This window comes from Phaenicophaeus curvirostris, unplaced genomic scaffold (genome assembly GCF_032191515.1).
Source record: "Phaenicophaeus curvirostris isolate KB17595 unplaced genomic scaffold, BPBGC_Pcur_1.0 scaffold_44, whole genome shotgun sequence".
NCBI classification, from domain to species: Eukaryota; Metazoa; Chordata; class Aves; order Cuculiformes; family Cuculidae; genus Phaenicophaeus; species Phaenicophaeus curvirostris.
Genome location: NW_027206667.1, coordinates 1,622,837 through 1,647,524, shown reverse-complemented (window position 1 = coordinate 1,647,524; position 24,688 = coordinate 1,622,837).

The window sequence follows — 24,688 nt, the reverse complement described above, 5'->3', positions numbered from 1 at the left end:
AAAGCAACGTAAAGAAAGGCAACGTAAAGCAAGGCAACGTAAAGTAAGGCAACGTAAAGCAACGTAAAGCAAGGCAATGAAAAGTAAGGCAACGTAAAGCTTCGTAAAGTAAGGAAACGTAAAGCAAGGCAACGGAAAGCAAGGCAACGTAAATCAACGTAAAGGAAGGCAACGTAAAGTAAGGCAACGTAAAGCAACGTAAAGCAGGGCAACGTAAGGCAACGTAAAGCAAGGCAACGTTAATTAAGGCAACGTAAGGCAACGTAGAGTAAGGCAACGTAAAGCAACGCAACTTAAATCATGGCAACGTAAAGCAACGTAAAGCAAGGCAAAGTAAATAAAGGAAACGTAAAGCAATGTATAGCAAGGCAACTTAAAATAAGGCAACGTAAGGCAACGTAAGGCAACGTAAAGCAACGTAAAGCAAGGCAATGTAAAGCAAGGCAACGTAAGGTAACGTAAAGCAAGGCAAGTTGAACAAGGCAACGTAAAGCAACGAAAAGCAAGGCAATGCAAGGCAACGTAAAGCAAGGCAAGGCAACGTAAAGCAAAGCAACGTAAAGCAAGGCAACGTAAAGCAAGGCAAGGTAAAAGAACGTAATGCAAGGCAACGTAAAGCAAGGCAACGTAAGGCAACGTAAAGCAACGTAAAGTGAGGCAATGTAAAGCAAGGCAACGTAAAGCAATGCAACGTAAAGCAAGGCAACGTAAAGCAAGACAACGTAAAGCAACGTAAAGCAAGGCAACGTAAAGCAATATAAAGCAAGGCAAAGTTAAGTAAGGCAACGTAAAGCAAGACAAGGCAAGGCAACGTAAATCAAGGCAAGGCAACGTAAAGCAAGGCATCGTAAAGCAACGTAAAGCAAGGCAACGTAAAGCAAGGCAACGTAAAGAAACGTAAAGTAAAGCAACGTAAGGAAACGTAATGTAAGGCAACGTAAAGCAAGGCAACGTAATGCAATGCAACGTAATGTAAGGCAACGTAAAGGAACGTAAAGTAAGGCAATGAAAAGTAAGGCAATTAAAGCAACTTAAAGGAAGGAAAAGTAAAGCAAGGCAACGTAAAGCAAGGCAACGTAAAGCTACGTAAAGTAAGGCAACGTAAATAAGGCAACGTAAGGCAACGTAAAGCAAGGCAAGGTAAACCAAGGCAACGTAAAGAAACGTAAAGTAAGGCAATGTAAAGCAAGGCAACGTAAAGCAATGCAACGTAAAGCAAGGCAACGTAAAGCAACGTAAAGCAAGGCAATGAAAAGTAACGCCACGTAAAGCAACGTAAAGTAAGGAAACGTAAAGCAATGCAACGTAAAGAAACGTAAAGTAAAGCAACGTAAGGAAATGTAATGTAAGGCAACGTAAAGCAAGGCAACGTAAAGCAATGCAACGTAAAGTAAGGCAACATAAAGCAACGTAATGTAAGGCAATGAAAAGTAAGGCAAGTAAAGCAACTTATAGGAAGGAAACGTAAAGCAAGGCAACGTAAAGCAATGCAACGTAAAGTAAGGCAATGAAAAGTAAGGCAACGTAAAGCAACTTAAAGGAAGGAAACGTAAAGCAAGGCAACGTAAAGCTACGTAAAGTAAGGCAACGTAAATAAGGCAACGTAAGGCAACGTAAAGTAAGGCAACGTAAAGCAACGTAAAGAAAGGCAACGTAAAGCAAGGCAACGTAAAGTAAGGCAACGTAAAGCAACGTAAAGCAAGGCAATGAAAATTAAGGCAACGTAAAGCTTCGTAAAGTAAGGAAACGTAAAGCAAGGCAACGGAAAGCAAGGCAACGTAAATCAACGTAAAGGAAGGCAACGTAAAGCAAGGCAACGTAAAGTAAGGCAACGTAAAGCAACGTAAAGCAAGGCAACGTAAGGCAACGTAAAGCAAGGCAACGTTAATTAAGGCAACGTAAGGCAACGTAGAGTAAGGCAACGTAAAGCAACGCAACGTAAATCATGGCAACGTAAAGCAACGTAAAGCAAGGCAAAGTAAAGAAAGGAAACGTAAAGCAATGTATAGCAAGGCAACTTAAAATAAGGCAACGTAAGGCAACGTAAGGCAACGTAAAGCAACGTAAAGCAAGGCAATGTAAAGCAAGGCAACGTAAGGTAACGTAAAGCAAGGCAAGTTGAACAAGGCAACGTAAAGCAACGAAAAGCAAGGCAATGCAAGGCAACGTAAAGCAAGGCAAGGCAACGTAAAGCAAAGCAACGTAAAGCAAGGCAACGTAAAGCAAGGCAAGGTAAAAGAACGTAATGCAAGGCAACGTAAAGCAAGGCAACGTAAGGCAACGTAAAGCAACGTAAAGTGAGGCAATGTAAAGCAAGGCAACGTAAAGCAATGCAACGTAAAGCAAGGCAACGTAAAGCAAGACAACGTAAAGCAACGTAAAGCAAGGCAACGTAAAGCAATATAAAGCAAGGCAAAGTTAAGTAAGGCAACGTAAAGCAAGACAAGGCAAGGCAACGTAAATCAAGGCAAGGCAACGTAAAGCAAGGCATCGTAAAGCAACGTAAAGCAAGGCAACGTAAAGCAAGGCAACGTAAAGAAACGTAAAGTAAAGCAACGTAAGGAAACGTAATGTAAGGCAACGTAAAGCAAGGCAACGTAATGCAATGCAACGTAATGTAAGGCAACGTAAAGGAACGTAAAGTAAGGCAATGAAAAGTAAGGCAATTAAAGCAACTTAAAGGAAGGAAAAGTAAAGCAAGGCAACGTAAAGCAAGGCAACGTAAAGCTACGTAATGTAAGGCAATGTAAAGCAAGGCAACGTAATGCAATGCAACGTAATGTAAGGCAACGTAAAGGAACGTAAAGTAAGGCAATGAAAAGTAAGGCAATTAAAGCAACTTAAAGGAAGGAAAAGTAAAGCAAGGCAACGCAAAGCAAGGCAACGTAAAGCTACGTAAAGTAAGGCAACGTAAATAAGGCAACGTAAGGCAACGTAAAGCAAGGCAAGGTAAAGCAAGGCAACGTAAAGAAACGTAAAGTAAGGCAATGTAAAGCAAGGCAACGTAAAGCAATGCAACGTAAAGCAAGGCAACGTAAAGCAACGTAAAGCAAGGCAATGAAAAGTAACGCCACGTAAAGTAAGGAAACGTAAAGCAATGCAACGTAAAGAAACGTAAAGTAAAGCAACGTAAGGAAATGTAATGTAAGGCAACGTAAAGCAAGGCAACGTAAAGCAATGCAACGTAAAGTAAGGCAACGTAAAGCAACGTAATGTAAGGCAATGAAAAGTAAGGCAAGTAAAGCAACTTATAGGAAGGAAACGTAAAGCAAGGCAACGTAAAGCAAGGCAACGTAAATCAACGTAAAGGAAGACAACGTAAAGCAAGGCAACGTAAAGCTACGTTTAGCAAGGCAACGTAAAGCAAGGCAAAGTAAAGCAACGTAAAGCAAGGCAACGTAAAGAAACGTAAAGTAAAGCAACGTAAGGAAACGTAATGTAAGGCAACGTGAAGCAAGGCAACGTAAAGCAAGGCAACGTAAAGCAAGGCAACGTAAAGCAACGTAAAGCAAGGCAATGAAAAGTAAGGCCACGTAAAGCAACGTAAAGTAAGGAAACGTAAAGCAAGGCAACGTAAAGCAAGGCAACGTAAATCAACGTAAAGGAAGGCAACGTAAAGCAAGGCAACGTAAAGCTACGTAAAGTAAGGCAACGTAAATAAGGCAACGTAAGTCAACATAAAGTAAGGCAACGTAAAGCAACGTAAAGCAAGGTAACGTAAAGCAAGGCAACGTAAAGTAAGGCAACGTAAAGCAACGTAAAGCAAGGCAACGTAAAGTAAGGCAACGTAAAGCAACGTAAAGCAAGGCAAAGTAAAACAAGGCAACGTAAAGCAAGGCTACGTAAAGCAACGTAAAGAAAGGCAACGTAAAGAAAGGCAACGTAAAGCAAGGCAAAGTAAAAAAGGAAACGTAAAGCAATGTATAGCAAGGCAACTTAAAATAAGGCAATGTAAGGCAACGTAAAGCAACGTAAAGCAAGGCAAGGCAAGGCAACGTAAAGCAAGGCAATGTAAAGCAAGGCAAAGTAAAGCAACGTAAGTCAAGGCAACGCAAAGCAAGGCAACGTAAAGCAACGTAAAGCAAGACAACGTAAAGCAAGGCAACGTAAGTCAACGTAAAGCAACGTAAAGCAAGAAATCATAAAGCAAGGCAACGTAAAGAAAGGTAAAGCAAGGCAACGTAAAGAAAGGCAAGGTAAGGCAACGTAAAGCAACGTAAACAAGGCAACGTAAAGCAACGCAAAGCAAGGCAACGTAAAGGAACGTAAAGCAAGGCAAGGTAAAGGAACGTAAAGCAAGGCAACGTAAAGTAAGGCAACGTAAAGCAACGTAAAGTAAGGCAAAGTAAAACAAGGCAACGTAAAGCAAGGCAATGAAGAGCAAAGTAAATCCAGGCAACGTAAATCAAGGCAACGTAAAGCAACGTAAAGCAAGGCAACGTAAAGTAAGGCAACGTAAGGCAACTTAAAGCAAGGCAACGTAAAGCAACGTAAAGCAAGGCAACGTTAGGCAACGTAAGGCAACGTAAAGCAAGGCAACCTTACGCAAGGCAACGTAAAGCAATGTAAAGCAAGGCAACGTAAGGCAAGGCAACGCAAAGCAAGGCAACGTAAAGCAAGGCAAGGCAACGTAGAGCAACGTAGGGAAACGTAAAGTAAGGCAACGTAAAATAAGGCAACGTAAAGTAAGGCAACGTAAAGCAACATAAGGCAATGTAAAGTAAGGCAACGTAAGGCAAGGCAAGGCAACGTAAGGCAAGGCAACGTAAAGTAAGGCAACGTAAAGTAAGGCAACGTAAAGCAACGTAAGGCAAGGCAACGTAATGAAAGGCAACGTAAAGTAAGGCAACGTAAAGTAAGGCAACGTAAAGCAACGTAAGGCAAGGCAACGTAAAGTAAGGCAACGTAAAGCAACGTAAGGCAACGTAAAGTAAGGCAACGTAAGGCAAGGCAACGTAAAGTAAGGCTACGTAAAGTAAGGCAACGTAAGGCAAGGCAACGTAAAGTAAGGCAACATAAAGTAAGGCAACGTAAAGCAAAGTAAGGCAAGGCAACGTAAAGTAAGGCAACGTAAAGAAAGGCAACGTAAAGCAACGTAAAGTAAGGCAACGTAAAGTAAGGCAACGTAAGACAAGGCAACGTAAAGTAAGGCAATGTAAAGTAAAGCAATGTAAAGCAACGTAAGTTAAGGCAACGTAAAGTAAGGCAACGTAAATTAAGGAAACGTAAAGCAACGTAAGGCAAGGAAACGTAAAGTAAGGCAACGTAAAGCAACAAAGGCAAGGCAACGTAAAGTAAGGCAACGTAAAGCAAAGTAAGGCAAGGCAACGTAAAGTAAGGCAACGTAAAGTAAGGCAACGTAAAGTAAGGCAACGTAAAGCAACGTAAAGCAGGGCAACGTAAGGCAACGTAAAGCAAGGCAACGTTAATTAAGGCAACGTAAGGCAACGTAGAGTAAGGCAACGTAAAGCAACGCAACGTAAATCATGGCAACGTAAAGCAACGTAAAGCAAGGCAAAGTAAATAAAGGAAACGTAAAGCAATGTATAGCAAGGCAACTTAAAATAAGGCAACGTAAGGCAACGTAAGGCAACGTAAAGCAACGTAAAGCAAGGCAATGTAAAGCAAGGCAACGTAAGGTAACGTAAAGCAAGGCAAGTTGAACAAGGCAACGTAAAGCAACGAAAAGCAAGGCAATGCAAGGCAACGTAAAGCAAGGCAAGGCAACGTAAAGCAAAGCAACGTAAAGCAAGGCAACGTAAAGCAAGGCAAGGTAAAAGAACGTAATGCAAGGCAACGTAAAGCAAGGCAACGTAAGGCAACGTAAAGCAACGTAAAGTGAGGCAATGTAAAGCAAGGCAACGTAAAGCAATGCAACGTAAAGCAAGGCAACGTAAAGCAAGACAACGTAAAGCAACGTAAAGCAAGGCAACGTAAAGCAATATAAAGCAAGGCAAAGTTAAGTAAGGCAACGTAAAGCAAGACAAGGCAAGGCAACGTAAATCAAGGCAAGGCAACGTAAAGCAAGGCATCGTAAAGCAACGTAAAGCAAGGCAACGTAAAGCAAGGCAACGTAAAGAAACGTAAAGTAAAGCAACGTAAGGAAACGTAATGTAAGGCAACGTAAAGCAAGGCAACGTAATGCAATGCAACGTAATGTAAGGCAACGTAAAGGAACGTAAAGTAAGGCAATGAAAAGTAAGGCAATTAAAGCAACTTAAAGGAAGGAAAAGTAAAGCAAGGCAACGTAAAGCAAGGCAACGTAAAGCTACGTAAAGTAAGGCAACGTAAATAAGGCAACGTAAGGCAACGTAAAGCAAGGCAAGGTAAACCAAGGCAACGTAAAGAAACGTAAAGTAAGGCAATGTAAAGCAAGGCAACGTAAAGCAATGCAACGTAAAGCAAGGCAACGTAAAGCAACGTAAAGCAAGGCAATGAAAAGTAACGCCACGTAAAGCAACGTAAAGTAAGGAAACGTAAAGCAATGCAACGTAAAGAAACGTAAAGTAAAGCAACGTAAGGAAATGTAATGTAAGGCAACGTAAAGCAAGGCAACGTAAAGCAATGCAACGTAAAGTAAGGCAACATAAAGCAACGTAATGTAAGGCAATGAAAAGTAAGGCAAGTAAAGCAACTTATAGGAAGGAAACGTAAAGCAAGGCAACGTAAAGCAATGCAACGTAAAGTAAGGCAATGAAAAGTAAGGCAACGTAAAGCAACGTAAAGCAAGACAACGTAAAGCAAGGCAACGTAAAGCTACGTAAAGTAAGGCAACGTAAATAAGGCAACGTAAGGCAACGTAAAGTAAGGCAACGTAAAGCAACGTAAAGAAAGGCAACGTAAAGCAAGGCAACGTAAAGTAAGGCAACGTAAAGCAACGTAAAGCAAGGCAATGAAAATTAAGGCAACGTAAAGCTTCGTAAAGTAAGGAAACGTAAAGCAAGGCAACGGAAAGCAAGGCAACGTAAATCAACGTAAAGGAAGGCAACGTAAAGCAAGGCAACGTAAAGTAAGGCAACGTAAAGCAACGTAAAGCAAGGCAACGTAAGGCAACGTAAAGCAAGGCAACGTTAATTAAGGCAACGTAAGGCAACGTAGAGTAAGGCAACGTAAAGCAACGCAACGTAAATCATGGCAACGTAAAGCAACGTAAAGCAAGGCAAAGTAAAGAAAGGAAACGTAAAGCAATGTATAGCAAGGCAACTTAAAATAAGGCAACGTAAGGCAACGTAAGGCAACGTAAAGCAACGTAAAGCAAGGCAATGTAAAGCAAGGCAACGTAAGGTAACGTAAAGCAAGGCAAGTTGAACAAGGCAACGTAAAGCAACGAAAAGCAAGGCAATGCAAGGCAACGTAAAGCAAGGCAAGGCAACGTAAAGCAAAGCAACGTAAAGCAAGGCAACGTAAAGCAAGGCAAGGTAAAAGAACGTAATGCAAGGCAACGTAAAGCAAGGCAACGTAAGGCAACGTAAAGCAACGTAAAGTGAGGCAATGTAAAGCAAGGCAACGTAAAGCAATGCAACGTAAAGCAAGGCAACGTAAAGCAAGGCAACGTAAAGCAAGACAACGTAAAGCAACGTAAAGCAAGGCAACGTAAAGCAATATAAAGCAAGGCAAAGTTAAGTAAGGCAACGTAAAGCAAGACAAGGCAAGGCAACGTAAATCAAGGCAAGGCAACGTAAAGCAAGGCATCGTAAAGCAACGTAAAGCAAGGCAACGTAAAGCAAGGCAACGTAAAGAAACGTAAAGTAAAGCAACGTAAGGAAACGTAATGTAAGGCAACGTAAAGCAAGGCAACGTAATGCAATGCAACGTAATGTAAGGCAACGTAAAGGAACATAAAGTAAGGCAATGAAAAGTAAGGCAATTAAAGCAACTTAAAGGAAGGAAAAGTAAAGCAAGGCAACGTAAAGCAAGGCAACGTAAAGCTACGTAATGTAAGGCAATGTAAAGCAAGGCAACGTAATGCAATGCAACGTAATGTAAGGCAACGTAAAGGAACGTAAAGTAAGGCAATGAAAAGTAAGGCAATTAAAGCAACTTAAAGGAAGGAAAAGTAAAGCAAGGCAACGCAAAGCAAGGCAACGTAAAGCTACGTAAAGTAAGGCAACGTAAATAAGGCAACGTAAGGCAACGTAAAGCAAGGCAAGGTAAAGCAAGGCAACGTAAAGAAACGTAAAGTAAGGCAATGTAAAGCAAGGCAACGTAAAGCAATGCAACGTAAAGCAAGGCAACGTAAAGCAACGTAAAGCAAGGCAATGAAAAGTAACGCCACGTAAAGTAAGGAAACGTAAAGCAATGCAACGTAAAGAAACGTAAAGTAAAGCAACGTAAGGAAATGTAATGTAAGGCAACGTAAAGCAAGGCAACGTAAAGCAATGCAACGTAAAGTAAGGCAACGTAAAGCAACGTAATGTAAGGCAATGAAAAGTAAGGCAAGTAAAGCAACTTATAGGAAGGAAACGTAAAGCAAGGCAACGTAAAGCAAGGCAACGTAAATCAACGTAAAGGAAGACAACGTAAAGCAAGGCAACGTAAAGCTACGTTTAGCAAGGCAACGTAAAGCAAGGCAAAGTAAAGCAACGTAAAGCAAGGCAACGTAAAGAAACGTAAAGTAAAGCAACGTAAGGAAACGTAATGTAAGGCAACGTGAAGCAAGGCAACGTAAAGCAAGGCAACGTAAAGCAAGGCAACGTAAAGCAACGTAAAGCAAGGCAATGAAAAGTAAGGCCACGTAAAGCAACGTAAAGTAAGGAAACGTAAAGCAAGGCAACGTAAAGCAAGGCAACGTAAATCAACGTAAAGGAAGGCAACGTAAAGCAAGGCAACGTAAAGCTACGTAAAGTAAGGCAACGTAAATAAGGCAACGTAAGTCAACATAAAGTAAGGCAACGTAAAGCAACGTAAAGCAAGGTAACGTAAAGCAAGGCAACGTAAAGTAAGGCAACGTAAAGCAACGTAAAGCAAGGCAACGTAAAGTAAGGCAACGTAAAGCAACGTAAAGCAAGGCAAAGTAAAACAAGGCAACGTAAAGCAAGGCTACGTAAAGCAACGTAAAGAAAGGCAACGTAAAGAAAGGCAACGTAAAGCAAGGCAAAGTAAAAAAGGAAACGTAAAGCAATGTATAGCAAGGCAACTTAAAATAAGGCAATGTAAGGCAACGTAAAGCAACGTAAAGCAAGGCAAGGCAAGGCAACGTAAAGCAAGGCAATGTAAAGCAAGGCAAAGTAAAGCAACGTAAGTCAAGGCAACGCAAAGCAAGGCAACGTAAAGCAACGTAAAGCAAGACAACGTAAAGCAAGGCAACGTAAGTCAACGTAAAGCAACGTAAAGCAAGAAATCATAAAGCAAGGCAACGTAAAGAAAGGTAAAGCAAGGCAACGTAAAGAAAGGCAAGGTAAGGCAACGTAAAGCAACGTAAACAAGGCAACGTAAAGCAACGCAAAGCAAGGCAACGTAAAGGAACGTAAAGCAAGGCAAGGTAAAGGAACGTAAAGCAAGGCAACGTAAAGTAAGGCAACGTAAAGCAACGTAAAGTAAGGCAAAGTAAAACAAGGCAACGTAAAGCAAGGCAATGAAGAGCAAAGTAAATCCAGGCAACGTAAATCAAGGCAACGTAAAGCAACGTAAAGCAAGGCAACGTAAAGTAAGGCAACGTAAGGCAACTTAAAGCAAGGCAACGTAAAGCAACGTAAAGCAAGGCAACGTTAGGCAACGTAAGGCAACGTAAAGCAAGGCAACCTTACGCAAGGCAACGTAAAGCAATGTAAAGCAAGGCAACGTAAGGCAAGGCAACGCAAAGCAAGGCAACGTAAAGCAAGGCAAGGCAACGTAGAGCAACGTAGGGAAACGTAAAGTAAGGCAACGTAAAATAAGGCAACGTAAAGTAAGGCAACGTAAAGCAACATAAGGCAATGTAAAGTAAGGCAACGTAAGGCAAGGCAAGGCAACGTAAGGCAAGGCAACGTAAAGTAAGGCAACGTAAAGTAAGGCAACGTAAAGCAACGTAAGGCAAGGCAACGTAATGAAAGGCAACGTAAAGTAAGGCAACGTAAAGTAAGGCAACGTAAAGCAACGTAAGGCAAGGCAACGTAAAGTAAGGCAACGTAAAGCAACGTAAGGCAACGTAAAGTAAGGCAACGTAAGGCAAGGCAACGTAAAGTAAGGCTACGTAAAGTAAGGCAACGTAAGGCAAGGCAACGTAAAGTAAGGCAACATAAAGTAAGGCAACGTAAAGCAAAGTAAGGCAAGGCAACGTAAAGTAAGGCAACGTAAAGAAAGGCAACGTAAAGCAACGTAAAGTAAGGCAACGTAAAGTAAGGCAACGTAAGACAAGGCAACGTAAAGTAAGGCAATGTAAAGTAAAGCAATGTAAAGCAACGTAAGTTAAGGCAACGTAAAGTAAGGCAACGTAAATTAAGGAAACGTAAAGCAACGTAAGGCAAGGAAACGTAAAGTAAGGCAACGTAAAGCAACAAAGGCAAGGCAACGTAAAGTAAGGCAACGTAAAGCAAAGTAAGGCAAGGCAACGTAAAGTAAGGCAACGTAAAGTAAGGCAACGTAAAGTAAGGCAACGTAAAGCAACGTAAAGCAGGGCAACGTAAGGCAACGTAAAGCAAGGCAAAGTAAATAAAGGAAACGTAAAGCAATGTATAGCAAGGCAATTTAAAATAAGGCAACGTAAGGCAACGTAAGGCAACGTAAAGCAACGTAAAGCAAGGCAATGTAAAGCAAGGCAACGTAAGGTAACGTAAAGCAAGGCAAGTTGAACAAGGCAACGTAAAGCAACGAAAAGCAAGGCAATGCAAGGCAACGTAAAGCAAGGCAAGGCAACGTAAAGCAAAGCAACGTAAAGCAAGGCAACGTAAAGCAAGGCAAGGTAAAAGAACGTAATGCAAGGCAACGTAAAGCAAGGCAACGTAAGGCAACGTAAAGCAACGTAAAGTGAGGCAATGTAAAGCAAGGCAACGTAAAGCAATGCAACGTAAAGCAAGGCAACGTAAAGCAAGACAACGTAAAGCAACGTAAAGCAAGGCAACGTAAAGCAATATAAAGCAAGGCAAAGTTAAGTAAGGCAACGTAAAGCAAGACAAGGCAAGGCAACGTAAATCAAGGCAAGGCAACGTAAAGCAAGGCATCGTAAAGCAACGTAAAGCAAGGCAACGTAAAGCAAGGCAACGTAAAGAAACGTAAAGTAAAGCAACGTAAGGAAACGTAATGTAAGGCAACGTAAAGCAAGGCAACGTAATGCAATGCAACGTAATGTAAGGCAACGTAAAGGAACGTAAAGTAAGGCAATGAAAAGTAAGGCAATTAAAGCAACTTAAAGGAAGGAAAAGTAAAGCAAGGCAACGTAAAGCAAGGCAACGTAAAGCTACGTAAAGTAAGGCAACGTAAATAAGGCAACGTAAGGCAACGTAAAGCAAGGCAAGGTAAACCAAGGCAACGTAAAGAAACGTAAAGTAAGGCAATGTAAAGCAAGGCAACGTAAAGCAATGCAACGTAAAGCAAGGCAACGTAAAGCAACGTAAAGCAAGGCAATGAAAAGTAACGCCACGTAAAGCAACGTAAAGTAAGGAAACGTAAAGCAATGCAACGTAAAGAAACGTAAAGTAAAGCAACGTAAGGAAATGTAATGTAAGGCAACGTAAAGCAAGGCAACGTAAAGCAATGCAACGTAAAGTAAGGCAACATAAAGCAACGTAATGTAAGGCAATGAAAAGTAAGGCAAGTAAAGCAACTTATAGGAAGGAAACGTAAAGCAAGGCAACGTAAAGCAATGCAACGTAAAGTAAGGCAATGAAAAGTAAGGCAACGTAAAGCAACGTAAAGCAAGACAACGTAAAGCAAGGCAACGTAAAGCTACGTAAAGTAAGGCAACGTAAATAAGGCAACGTAAAGCAACGTAAAGCAAGGCAATGAAAATTAAGGCAACGTAAAGCTTCGTAAAGTAAGGAAACGTAAAGCAAGGCAACGGAAAGCAAGGCAACGTAAATCAACGTAAAGGAAGGCAACGTAAAGCAAGGCAACGTAAAGTAAGGCAACGTAAAGCAACGTAAAGCAAGGCAACGTAAGGCAACGTAAAGCAAGGCAACGTTAATTAAGGCAACGTAAGGCAACGTAGAGTAAGGCAACGTAAAGCAACGCAACGTAAATCATGGCAACGTAAAGCAACGTAAAGCAAGGCAAAGTAAAGAAAGGAAACGTAAAGCAATGTATAGCAAGGCAACTTAAAATAAGGCAACGTAAGGCAACGTAAGGCAACGTAAGGCAACGTAAAGCAACGTAAAGCAAGGCAATGTAAAGCAAGGCAACGTAAGGTAACGTAAAGCAAGGCAAGTTGAACAAGGCAACGTAAAGCAACGAAAAGCAAGGCAATGCAAGGCAACGTAAAGCAAGGCAAGGCAACGTAAAGCAAAGCAACGTAAAGCAAGGCAACGTAAAGCAAGGCAAGGTAAAAGAACGTAATGCAAGGCAACGTAAAGCAAGGCAACGTAAGGCAACGTAAAGCAACGTAAAGTGAGGCAATGTAAAGCAAGGCAACGTAAAGCAATGCAACGTAAAGCAAGGCAACGTAAAGCAAGACAACGTAAAGCAACGTAAAGCAAGGCAACGTAAAGCAATATAAAGCAAGGCAAAGTTAAGTAAGGCAACGTAAAGCAAGACAAGGCAAGGCAACGTAAATCAAGGCAAGGCAACGTAAAGCAAGGCATCGTAAAGCAACGTAAAGCAAGGCAACGTAAAGCAAGGCAACGTAAAGAAACGTAAAGTAAAGCAACGTAAGGAAACGTAATGTAAGGCAACGTAAAGCAAGGCAACGTAATGCAATGCAACGTAATGTAAGGCAACGTAAAGGAACGTAAAGTAAGGCAATGAAAAGTAAGGCAATTAAAGCAACTTAAAGGAAGGAAAAGTAAAGCAAGGCAACGTAAAGCAAGGCAACGTAAAGCTACGTAAAGTAAGGCAACGTAAATAAGGCAACGTAAGGCAACGTAAAGCAAGGCAAGGTAAAGCAAGGCAACGTAAAGAAACGTAAAGTAAGGCAATGTAAAGCAAGGCAACGTAAAGCAACGTAAAGCAAGGCAATGAAAAGTAACGCCACGTAAAGCAACGTAAAGTAAGGAAACGTAAAGCAATGCAACGTAAAGAAACGTAAAGTAAAGCAACGTAAGGAAATGTAATGTAAGGCAACGTAAAGCAAGGCAACGTAAAGCAATGCAACGTAGAGTAAGGCAACGTAAAGCAACGTAATGTAAGGCAATGAAAAGTAAGGCAAGTAAAGCAACTTATAGGAAGGAAAGGTAAAGCAAGGCAACGTAAAGCAAGGCAACGTAAATCAACGTAAAGGAAGACAACGTAAAGCAAGGCAACGTAAAGCTACGTTTAGCAAGGCAACGTAAAGCAAGGCAAAGTAAAGCAACGTAAAGCAAGGCAACGTAAAGAAACGTAAAGTAAAGCAACGTAAGGAAACGTAATGTAAGGCAACGTGAAGCAAGGCAACGTAAAGCAAGGCAACGTAAAGCAAGGCAACGTAAAGCAACGTAAAGCAAGGCAATGAAAAGTAAGGCCACGTAAAGCAACGTAAAGTAAGGAAACGTAAAGCAAGGCAACGTAAAGCAAGGCAACGTAAATCAACGTAAAGGAAGGCAACGTAAAGCAAGGCAACGTAAAGCTACGTAAAGTAAGGCAACGTAAATAAGGCAACGTAAGTCAACATAAAGTAAGGCAACGTAAAGCAACGTAAAGCAAGGTAACGTAAAGCAAGGCAACGTAAAGTAAGGCAACGTAAAGCAACGTAAAGCAAGGCAACGTAAAGTAAGGCAACGTAAAGCAACGTAAAGCAAGGCAAAGTAAAACAAGGCAACGTAATGCAAGGCTACGTAAAGCAACGTAAAGAAAGGCAACGTAAAGAAAGGCAACGTAAAGCAAGGCAAAGTAAAAAAGGAAACGTAAAGCAATGTATAGCAAGGCAACTTAAAATAAGGCACTGTAAGGCAACGTAAAGCAACTTAAAGCAAGGCAAGGCAAGGCAACGTAAAGCAAGGCAACGTAAAGCAAGGCAAAGTAAAGCAACGTAAGTCAAGGCAACGCAAAGCAAGGCAACGTAAAGCAACGTAAAGCAAGACAACGTAAAGCAAGGCAACGTAAGTCAACGTAAAGCAACGTAAAGCAAGAAATCATAAAGCAAGGCAACGTAAAGAAAGGTAAAGCAAGGCAACGTAAAGAAAGGCAACGTAAGGCAACGTAAAGCAACGTAAACAAGGCAACGTAAAGCAACGCAAAGCAAGGCAACGTAAAGGAACGTAAAGCAAGGCAAGGTAAAGGAACGTAAAGCAAGGAAACGTAAAGTAAGGCAACGTAAAGCAAGGCAACGTAAAGCAACGTAAAGCAAGGCAACGTAAAGCAAGGCAACGTAAACCAAGGCAACTTAAAGCAACGTAAAGCAAGGCAACGTAAATCAACGTAAAGGAAGGCAACGTAAAGCAAGGCACTTAAAGCTACGTAAAGTAAGGCAAAGTAAATAAGGCAACGTAAGGCAACGTAAAGTAAGGCAACGTAAAGCAACGTAAAGCAAGGCAACGTAAAGCAAGGCAACGTAAAGTAAGGCAACGTAAAGCAAGGTAAAGCAAGGCAAAGTAAAGTAAGGCAACGTAAAGCAACGTAAAGCAAGGCAACGTAAAGCAAGGCAACGTAAAGCAACGTAAAGCAGGGCAACGTAAAGCAAAGCAACGTAAAGCAAGGCAACGTAAAGCAAGGCAAATTAAAGCAAGTCAACGTAAAGCAACGTAAAGCAAGGCAACATAAAGCAAGGCAACATAAAGCAAGGCAACGTAAAGTAAGGCAACGTAAGGCAACGTCAAGCAAGGCAACGTTAATTAAGGCAACGTAAGGCACGTAGAGTAAGGCAAAGTAAAGCAACGCAACGTAAAGCATGGCAACGTAAAGCAACGTAAAGCAAGACAAAGTAAAGTAAGGAAACGTAAAGCAATGTATAGCAAGGCAACTTAAAATAAGGCAACGTAAGGCAACGTAAAGCAACGTAAAGAAAGGCAACGTAAAGCAAGGCAACGTAAAGGAAGGCAACGTAAAGCAAGGCAACGTAAAGCAACGTAAAGCAAGGCAACGTAAAGCAACGTAAAGCAAGGCAACGTAAAGCAACGTAAAGCAAGGCAACGTAAAGCACGGCAACGTAAAGCAACGTAAAGCAAGGCAACGTAAAGCAAGGCAACATAAAGCAAGGCAACGTAAGGCAACGTAAAGCAAGGCAACGTAAAGCAAGGCAACGTAAAGCAAAGCAAGGCAAGGCAACGTAAAGCAAGGCAACGTAAAGCAACGTAAAGCAAGGCAACGTAAAGCAACGTAACGCAAGGCAAAGTTAAGTAAGGCAACGTAAAGCAACGTAAAGCAAGGCAACGTAAAGTAAGGCAACGTAAAGTAAGGCAACGTAAAACAACGTAAGGCAACGTAAAGTAAGGCAACGTAAAGCAACGTAAAGCAAGGCAAGGTAAAGCAAGGCAACGTAAAGCAAGGCAACGTAAAGCAACGTAAGGCAAGGCAACGTAAAGCAAGGCAACGTAAAGCAACGTAAAGCAAGACAACGTAAAATAAGGCAAAGCAAGGCAATGTAAAGCAAGGCAAGGCAAGGCAACGTAAAGTAACGTAAAGCAAGGCAACGTAAACCAACGTAAAGCAAGGCAAGGCAAGGCAATGTAAAGCAAGACAACGTAAAGCAACGTAAAGCAAGGCAACGTAAAGCAATGTAAAGCAAGGCAAAGTTAAGTAAGGCAACGTAAAGCAAGGCAACGTTAAGCAAGGCAACGTAAATCAAGGCAACGTAAAGCAACGTAAAGCAAGGCAACATAAAGCAATATAAAGCAAGGCAAAGTTAAGTAAGGCAACGTAAAGCAAGGCAACGTTAAGCAAGGCAACGTAAATCAAGGCAACGTAAAGCAACGTAAAGCAAGGCAACGTAAAGCAACGTAAAGCAAGGTAAGGCAAGGCAACGTAAAGCAAAGCAAGGCAACGTAAAGCAAGGCAACGTAAAGCAACGTAAATCAAGGCAACATAAAGCATCGTAAAGCACGGCAACGTAAATCAAGGCAACGTAAAGCAAGGCAACGAAAAGCAAGGCAACGTAAAGCAATGTAAAGCAAGGCAACGTAAAGCAAGGCAACGTAAAGCAACGTAAAGTAAGGCAAGGTAAGCAAGGCAACGTAAAGCAACGTAAAGTAAAGCAACGTAAAGAAACGTAATGTAAGGCAACGTAAAGCAAGGCAACGTAAAGCAAGGCAACGTAAAGCAATGCAACGTAAAGTAAGGCAATGAAAAGTAAGGCAACGTAAAGCAACTTAAAGGAAGGAAACGTAAAGCAAGGCAACGTAAAGCAATGCAACGTAAAGTAAGGCAATGAAAAGTAAGGCAACGTAAAGCAACTTAAAGGAAGGAAACGTAAAGCAAGGCAACGTAAAGCTACGTAAAGTAAGGCAACGTAAATAAGGCAACGTAAGGCAACGTAAAGTAAGGCAACGTAAAGCAACGTAAAGAAAGGCAACGTAAAGCAAGGCAACGTAAAGTAAGGCAACGTAAAGCAAGGCAATGAAAAGTAAGGCAACGTAAAGCTTCGTAAAGTAAGGAAACGTAAAGCAAGGCAACGGAAAGCAAGGCAACGTAAAACAACGTAAAGGAAGGCAACGTAAAGCAAGGCAACGTAAAGTAAGGCAACGTAAAGCAACGTAAAGCAAGGCAACGTAAGGCAACGTAAAGCAAGGCAACGTTAATTAAGGCAACGTAAGGCAACGTAGAGTAAGGCAACGTAAAGCAACGCAACGTAAATCATGGCAACGTAAAGCAACGTAAAGCAAGGCAAAGTAAAGAAAGGAAACGTAAAGCAATGTATAGCAAGGCAACTTAAAATAAGGCAACGTAAGGCAACGTAAGGCAACGTAAAGCAACGTAAAGCAAGGCAATGTAAAGCAAGGCAACGTAAGGTAACGTAAAGCAAGGCAAGTTGAACAAGGCAACGTAAAGCAACGAAAAGCAAGGCAATGCAAGGCAACGTAAAGCAAGGCAAGGCAACGTAAAGCAAAGCAACGTAAAGCAAGGCAACGTAAAGCAAGGCAAGGTAAAAGAACGTAATGCAAGGCAACGTAAAGCAAGGCAACGTAAGGCAACGTAAAGCAACGTAAAGTGAGGCAATGTAAAGCAAGGCAACGTAAAGCAATGCAACGTAAAGCAAGGCAACGTAAAGCAAGACAACGTAAAGCAACGTAAAGCAAGGCAACGTAAAGCAATATAAAGCAAGGCAAAGTTAAGTAAGGCAACGTAAAGCAAGACAAGGCAAGGCAACGTAAATCAAGGCAAGGCAACGTAAAGCAAGGCATCGTAAAGCAACGTAAAGCAAGGCAACGTAAAGCAAGGCAACGTAAAGAAACGTAAAGTAAAGCAACGTAAGGAAACGTAATGTAAGGCAACGTAAAGCAAGGCAACGTAATGCAATGCAACGTAATGTAAGGCAACGTAAAGGAACGTAAAGTAAGGCAATGAAAAGTAAGGCAATTAAAGCAACTTAAAGGAAGGAAAAGTAAAGCAAGGCAACGTAAAGCAAGGCAACGTAAAGCTACGTAAAGTAAGGCAACGTAAATAAGGCAACGTAAGGCAACGTAAAGCAAGGCAAGGTAAAGCAAGGCAACGTAAAGAAACGTAAAGTAAGGCAATGTAAAGCAAGGCAACGTAAAGCAATGCAACGTAAAGCAAGGCAACGTAAAGCAACGTAAAGCAAGGCAATGAAAAGTAACGCCACGTAAAGCAACGTAAAGTAAGGAAACGTAAAGCAATGCAACGTAAAGAAACGTAAAGTAAAGCAACGTAAGGAAATGTAATGTAAGGCAACGTAAAGCAAGGCAACGTAAAGCAATGCAACATAAAGTAAGGCAACGTAAAGCAACGTAATGTAAGGCAATGAAAAGTAAGGCAAGTAAAGCAACTTATAGGAAGGAAACGTAAAGCAAGGCAACGTAAAGCAATGCAACGTAAAGTAAGGCAATGAAAAGTAAGGCAACGTAAAGCAACTTAAAGGAAGGAAACGTAAAGCAAGGCAACGTAAAGCTACGTAAAGTAAGGCAACGTAAATAAGGCAACGTAAGGCAACGTAAAGTAAGGCAACGTAAAGCAACGTAAAGAAAGGCAACGTAAAGCAAGGCAACGTAAAGTAAGGCAACGTAAAGCAACGTAAAGCAAGGCAATGAAAAGTAAGGCAACGTAAAGCTTCGTAAAGTAAGGAAACGTAAAGCAAGGCAACGGAAAGCAAGGCAACGTAAATCAACGTAAAGGAAGGCAACGTAAAGCAAGGCAACGTAAAGTAAGGCAACGTAAAGCAACGTAAAGCAAGGCAACGTAAGGCAACGTAAAGCAAGGCAACGTTAATTAAGGCAACGTAAGGCAACGTAGAGTAAGGCAACGTAAAGCAACGCAACGTAAATCATGGCAACGTAAAGCAACGTAAAGCAAGGCAAAGTAAAGAAAGGAAACGTAAAGCAATGTATAGCAAGGCAACTTAAAATAAGGCAACGTAAGGCAACGTAAGGCAACGTAAAGCAACGTAAAGCAAGGCAATGTAAAGCAAGGCAACGTAAGGTAACGTAAAGCAAGGCAAGTTGAACAAGGCAACGTAAAGCAACGAAAAGCAAGGCAATGCAAGGCAACGTAAAGCAAGGCAAGGCAACGTAAAGCAAAGCAACGTAAAGCAAGGCAACGTAAAGCAAGGCAAGGTAAAAGAACGTAATGCAAGGCAACGTAAAGCAAGGCAACGTAAGGCAACGTAAAGCAACGTAAAGTGAGGCAATGTAAAGCAAGGCAACGTAAAGCAATGCAACGTAAAGCAAGGCAACGTAAAGCAAGACAACGTAAAGCAACGTAAAGCAAGGCAACGTAAAGCAATATAAAGCAAGGCAAAGTTAAGTAAGGCAACGTAAAGCAAGACAAGGCAAGGCAACGTAAATCAAGGCAAGGCAACGTAAAGCAAGGCATCGTAAAGCAACGTAAAGCAAGGCAACGTAAAGCAAGGCAACGTAAAGAAACGTAAAGTAAAGCAACGTAAGGAAACGTAATGTAAGGCAACGTAAAGCAAGGCAACGTAATGCAATGCAACGTAATGTAAGGCAACGTAAAGGAACGTAAAGTAAGGCAATGAAAAGTAAGGCAATTAAAGCAACTTAAAGGAAGGAAAAGTAAAGCAAGGCAACGTAAAGCAAGGCAACGTAAAGCTACGTAAAGTAAGGCAACGTAAATAAGGCAACGTAAGGCAACGTAAAGCAAGGCAAGGTAAAGCAAGGCAACGTAAAGAAACGTAAAGTAAGGCAATGTAAAGCAAGGCAACGTAAAGCAACGTAAAGCAAGGCAATGAAAAGTAACGCCACGTAAAGCAACGTAAAGTAAGGAAACGTAAAGCAATGCAACGTAAAGAAACGTAAAGTAAAGCAACGTAAGGAAATGTAATGTAAGGCAACGTAAAGCAAGGCAACGTAAAGCAATGCAACGTAGAGTAAGGCAACGTAAAGCAACGTAATGTAAGGCAATGAAAAGTAAGGCAAGTAAAGCAACTTATAGGAAGGAAAGGTAAAGCAAGGCAACGTAAAGCAAGGCAACGTAAATCAACGTAAAGGAAGACAACGTAAAGCAAGGCAACGTAAAGCTACGTTTAGCAAGGCAACGTAAAGCAAGGCAAAGTAAAGCAACGTAAAGCAAGGCAACGTAAAGAAACGTAAAGTAAAGCAACGTAAGGAAACGTAATGTAAGGCAACGTGAAGCAAGGCAACGTAAAGCAAGGCAACGTAAAGCAAGGCAACGTAAAGCAACGTAAAGCAAGGCAATGAAAAGTAAGGCCACGTAAAGCAACGTAAAGTAAGGAAACGTAAAGCAAGGCAACGTAAAGCAAGGCAACGTAAATCAACGTAAAGGAAGGCAACGTAAAGCAAGGCAACGTAAAGCTACGTAAAGTAAGGCAACGTAAATAAGGCAACGTAAGTCAACATAAAGTAAGGCAACGTAAAGCAACGTAAAGCAAGGTAACGTAAAGCAAGGCAACGTAAAGTAAGGCAACGTAAAGCAACGTAAAGCAAGGCAACGTAAAGTAAGGCAACGTAAAGCAACGTAAAGCAAGGCAAAGTAAAACAAGGCAACGTAATGCAAGGCTACGTAAAGCAACGTAAAGAAAGGCAACGTAAAGAAAGGCAACGTAAAGCAAGGCAAAGTAAAAAAGGAAACGTAAAGCAATGTATAGCAAGGCAACTTAAAATAAGGCACTGTAAGGCAACGTAAAGCAACTTAAAGCAAGGCAAGGCAAGGCAACGTAAAGCAAGGCAACGTAAAGCAAGGCAAAGTAAAGCAACGTAAGTCAAGGCAACGCAAAGCAAGGCAACGTAAAGCAACGTAAAGCAAGACAACGTAAAGCAAGGCAACGTAAGTCAACGTAAAGCAACGTAAAGCAAGAAATCATAAAGCAAGGCAACGTAAAGAAAGGTAAAGCAAGGCAACGTAAAGAAAGGCAACGTAAGGCAACGTAAAGCAACGTAAACAAGGCAACGTAAAGCAACGCAAAGCAAGGCAACGTAAAGGAACGTAAAGCAAGGCAAGGTAAAGGAACGTAAAGCAAGGAAACGTAAAGTAAGGCAACGTAAAGCAAGGCAACGTAAAGCAACGTAAAGCAAGGCAACGTAAAGCAAGGCAACGTAAACCAAGGCAACTTAAAGCAACGTAAAGCAAGGCAACGTAAATCAACGTAAAGGAAGGCAACGTAAAGCAAGGCACTTAAAGCTACGTAAAGTAAGGCAAAGTAAATAAGGCAACGTAAGGCAACGTAAAGTAAGGCAACGTAAAGCAACGTAAAGCAAGGCAACGTAAAGCAAGGCAACGTAAAGTAAGGCAACGTAAAGCAAGGTAAAGCAAGGCAAAGTAAAGTAAGGCAACGTAAAGCAACGTAAAGCAAGGCAACGTAAAGCAAGGCAACGTAAAGCAACGTAAAGCAGGGCAACGTAAAGCAAAGCAACGTAAAGCAAGGCAACGTAAAGCAAGGCAAATTAAAGCAAGTCAACGTAAAGCAACGTAAAGCAAGGCAACATAAAGCAAGGCAACATAAAGCAAGGCAACGTAAAGTAAGGCAACGTAAGGCAACGTCAAGCAAGGCAACGTTAATTAAGGCAACGTAAGGCACGTAGAGTAAGGCAAAGTAAAGCAACGCAACGTAAAGCATGGCAACGTAAAGCAACGTAAAGCAAGACAAAGTAAAGTAAGGAAACGTAAAGCAATGTATAGCAAGGCAACTTAAAATAAGGCAACGTAAGGCAACGTAAAGCAACGTAAAGAAAGGCAACGTAAAGCAAGGCAACGTAAAGGAAGGCAACGTAAAGCAAGGCAACGTAAAGCAACGTAAAGCAAGGCAACGTAAAGCAACGTAAAGCAAGGCAACCTAAAGCAACGTAAAGTAAGGCAATGTAAACGAACGTAAAGCAAGGCAACATAAAGGAAGGCAACGTAAGGCAACGTAAATCAACGTAAAGCATCGTAAAGCAAGGCAACGTAAAGCAAGGCAACGTAAACCAACGTAAAGCAAGGCAAGGCAATGCAACGTAAAGCAAGGCAACGTAAAGCAATGTAAAGCAAGGCAACGTAAACCAAGAAAAGCAAGACAAGGCAAGGAAACGTAAAGCAAGACAAGGCAAGGCAACGTAAAGCATGGCAACGTAAAGCAACGTAAAGCAAGGCAATGAAAAGCAAAGTAAAGCAAGGCAAAGTAAAGCAAGGCAAGGCAACGTAAAGAAACGTAAAGCAAGGCAAGGCAACATAAAGAAAGGCAAGGCAACCTAAAGAAACGTAAAGCAAGGCAAGGTAACATAAAGCAAGGCAAGGGAAGGCAACGTAAAGCAAAGCAAGGCAAGGCAACGTAAATCAAGGAAACATAAAGCAATGTAAAGCAATGCAACGTAAAGCAACGTAAAGCAAGGCAAAGTTAAGTAAGGCAACGTAAAGCAACGTAAAGCAAGGCAACGTAAAGTAAGGCAACGTAAAGCAACGTAAGGCAACGTAAAGTAAGGCAACGTAAAGCAACGTAAAGCAAGGAAACTTAAAGCAAGGCAACGTAAAGCAAGGCAACGTAAAGTATCTTAAAGCAAGGCAACGTAAAGCAAGGCAACGTAAAGCAACGTAAAGGAAGGGAACGTAAAGCAAGGCAACGTAAGGCAACGTAAAGCAACGAAAAGCAAGGCAACGTAATCCAAGCCAATGTAAAGCAAGGCAACGTTAGGCAAAGTAAAGTAAGGCAACGTAAAGCAAGGCAACGTAAAGCAAGGCAACGTAAGGAAACGTAAAGCAAGGCAACGTAAGGAAACGTAAAGCAAGGCAACGTAAAGCAACGTAAAGCAAGGCAACGTAAGGCAACGTAAAGTAAAGCAAGGCAACGTAAAGCAACATAAAGCAAGGCAACGTAAAGCAAAGCAACGTAAGGCAACTTAAAGCAAGGGAACGTAAAGCAAGGAAACGTAAAGCAAGGCAACGTAAAGCAAAGTAAATCAAGGCAACGTAAAGCAATGTAAAGCAAGGCAACGTAAAGCAACGTAAAGCAAGGCAACGTAAAGCAAAGTAAAGCAAGGCAAGGCAACGTAAAGCAACATAAAGCAAGGCAACGTAAAGCAAGGCAACGTAAAGCAACGTAATGCAAAGCAATGTAAAGTAAGGCAACGTAAAGCAAGGCAACGTAAAGCAACGTAAAGCAAGGCAAGGTAAGGCAACGTAAACCAAGGCAAGGTAAGGCAACGTAAAGCAAGGAAACGTAAAGCAACGTTATGCAAGGCAATGTAAAGCAAGGCAAGGCAAGGCAACGTAAAGCAAGGCAACTTAAAGCAACGTAAAGTAAGGCAAGGCAAGGAAACGTAAAGCAAGTCAAGGCAAGGCAACGTAATGCAAGTCAAGGGAAGGCAACGTAAAGCAAATCAAGGCAAGGAAACGTAAAGCAAGGCAACGTAAAGCAACGTAAAACAAGGCAACGTAAAGCAACGTAAAGCAAGGCAACTTAAAGTAAGGCAAAGCAAGGCAACGTAAAGCAAGGCAACGTAAAGCAACGTAAAGCAAGGCAAGGCAAAGTAAAGCAACGTAAAGCAAGGCAACGTAAAGCAATGTAAAGCAAGGCAACGTAAAGCAACGTAAAGCAAGGCAAGGCAAGGCAACGTAAAGCAAGGCAACGTAAAGCAACGTAAAGCAAGGCAACGTAAACCAACGTAAAGCAAGACAAGGCAAGGCAACGTAAAGCAAGGCAAGGCAAGGCAACGTAAAGCAAGGCAAAGTAAAGCAAGGCAAGGTAAAGCAAGGCAAGGCAAGGCAACGTAAAGGAAGTCAAGGCAAGGCAACGTAAAGCAAGGCAATGTAAAGCAACTTAAAACAAGGCAACGTAAAGCAACGTAAACCAAGGCAACGTAAAGTAAGGCAAAGCAAGGCAACGTAAAGCAAGGCAACGTAAAGCAAGGCAACGTAAAGCAACGTAAAGCAAGGCAACTTAAAGCAACGTAAAGCAAGGCAACGTAAAGCAATGTAAAGCAAGGAAACGTAAAGCAACGTAAAGCAAGGTAAGGCAACGTAAAGCAAGGCAACGTAAAGCAACGTAAAGCAAGGCAACTTAAAGCAACGTAAAGCAAGAAAAGGCAAGGCAACCTAAAGCAAGACAACGTAAAGCAACGTAAAGCAAGGCAACGTAAAGCAATGTAAAGCAAGGCAAAGTAAATCAAGAAAAGCAAGGCAAGGCAAGGCAACGTAAAGGAAGTCAAGGCAAGGCAACGTAAAGCAAGGCAACGTAAAGCAACGTTAATCAAGGCAATGTAAAGCAACGTAAATCAAGGCAACGTAAAGCAAGGCAAGGCAAGGCAACATAAAGCAAGGCAACGTAAAGCAAATTAAAGCAAGGCAAGGCAACATAAAGCAAGGCAAGGGAAGGCAACGTAAAGCAAAGCAAGGCAAGGCAACGTAAAGCAAGGCAACGTAAAGCAACGTAAAGCAAGGCAACGTAAAGCAATGTAAAGCAAGGCAAAGTTAAGTAAGGCAACGTAAAGCAACGTAAAGCAAGACAACGTAAAGTAAGGCAACGTAAAGCAACGTAAGGCAACGTAAAGTAAGGCAACGTAAAGCAACGTAAAGCAAGGCAACGTAAAGCAACGTAAAGCAAGGAAACGTAAAGCAACGTAAAGCAAGACAAGGTAAAGTAAGGCAAAGTAATGCAACGTAAAGCAGGCAATGTAAAGCAAGGCAATGTAAAGAAAGCAACGTAACGCAACGTAAAGTAAAGCAACGTAAATCAACGTAAAGCAAGGCAACGTAAAGCAAGGTAACGTAAAGCAACGTAAAGTAAAGAAAAGGAAAGTAAGGCAACGTAAGGTAATTTAAAGCAAGGCAACGTAAAGCAAGGCAACATATAGCAAAGTAAAGCAAGGCAACGTAAAGTTAGGCAACGTAAGGCAACGTAAAGCAAAGTAAGCAAGGCAACGTAAAGCAAGGTTACGTAAAGCAACGTAAAGCAAGGCAACGTAAACAAGGCAACGTAAAGCAACGTAAAGCAAGGCAACGTAAAGCAAGGCAACGTAAAGCAACGTAAAGCAAGACAACGTAAAGTAAGGCAACGTAAAGCAACGTAAAGCAACGCAACGTAAAG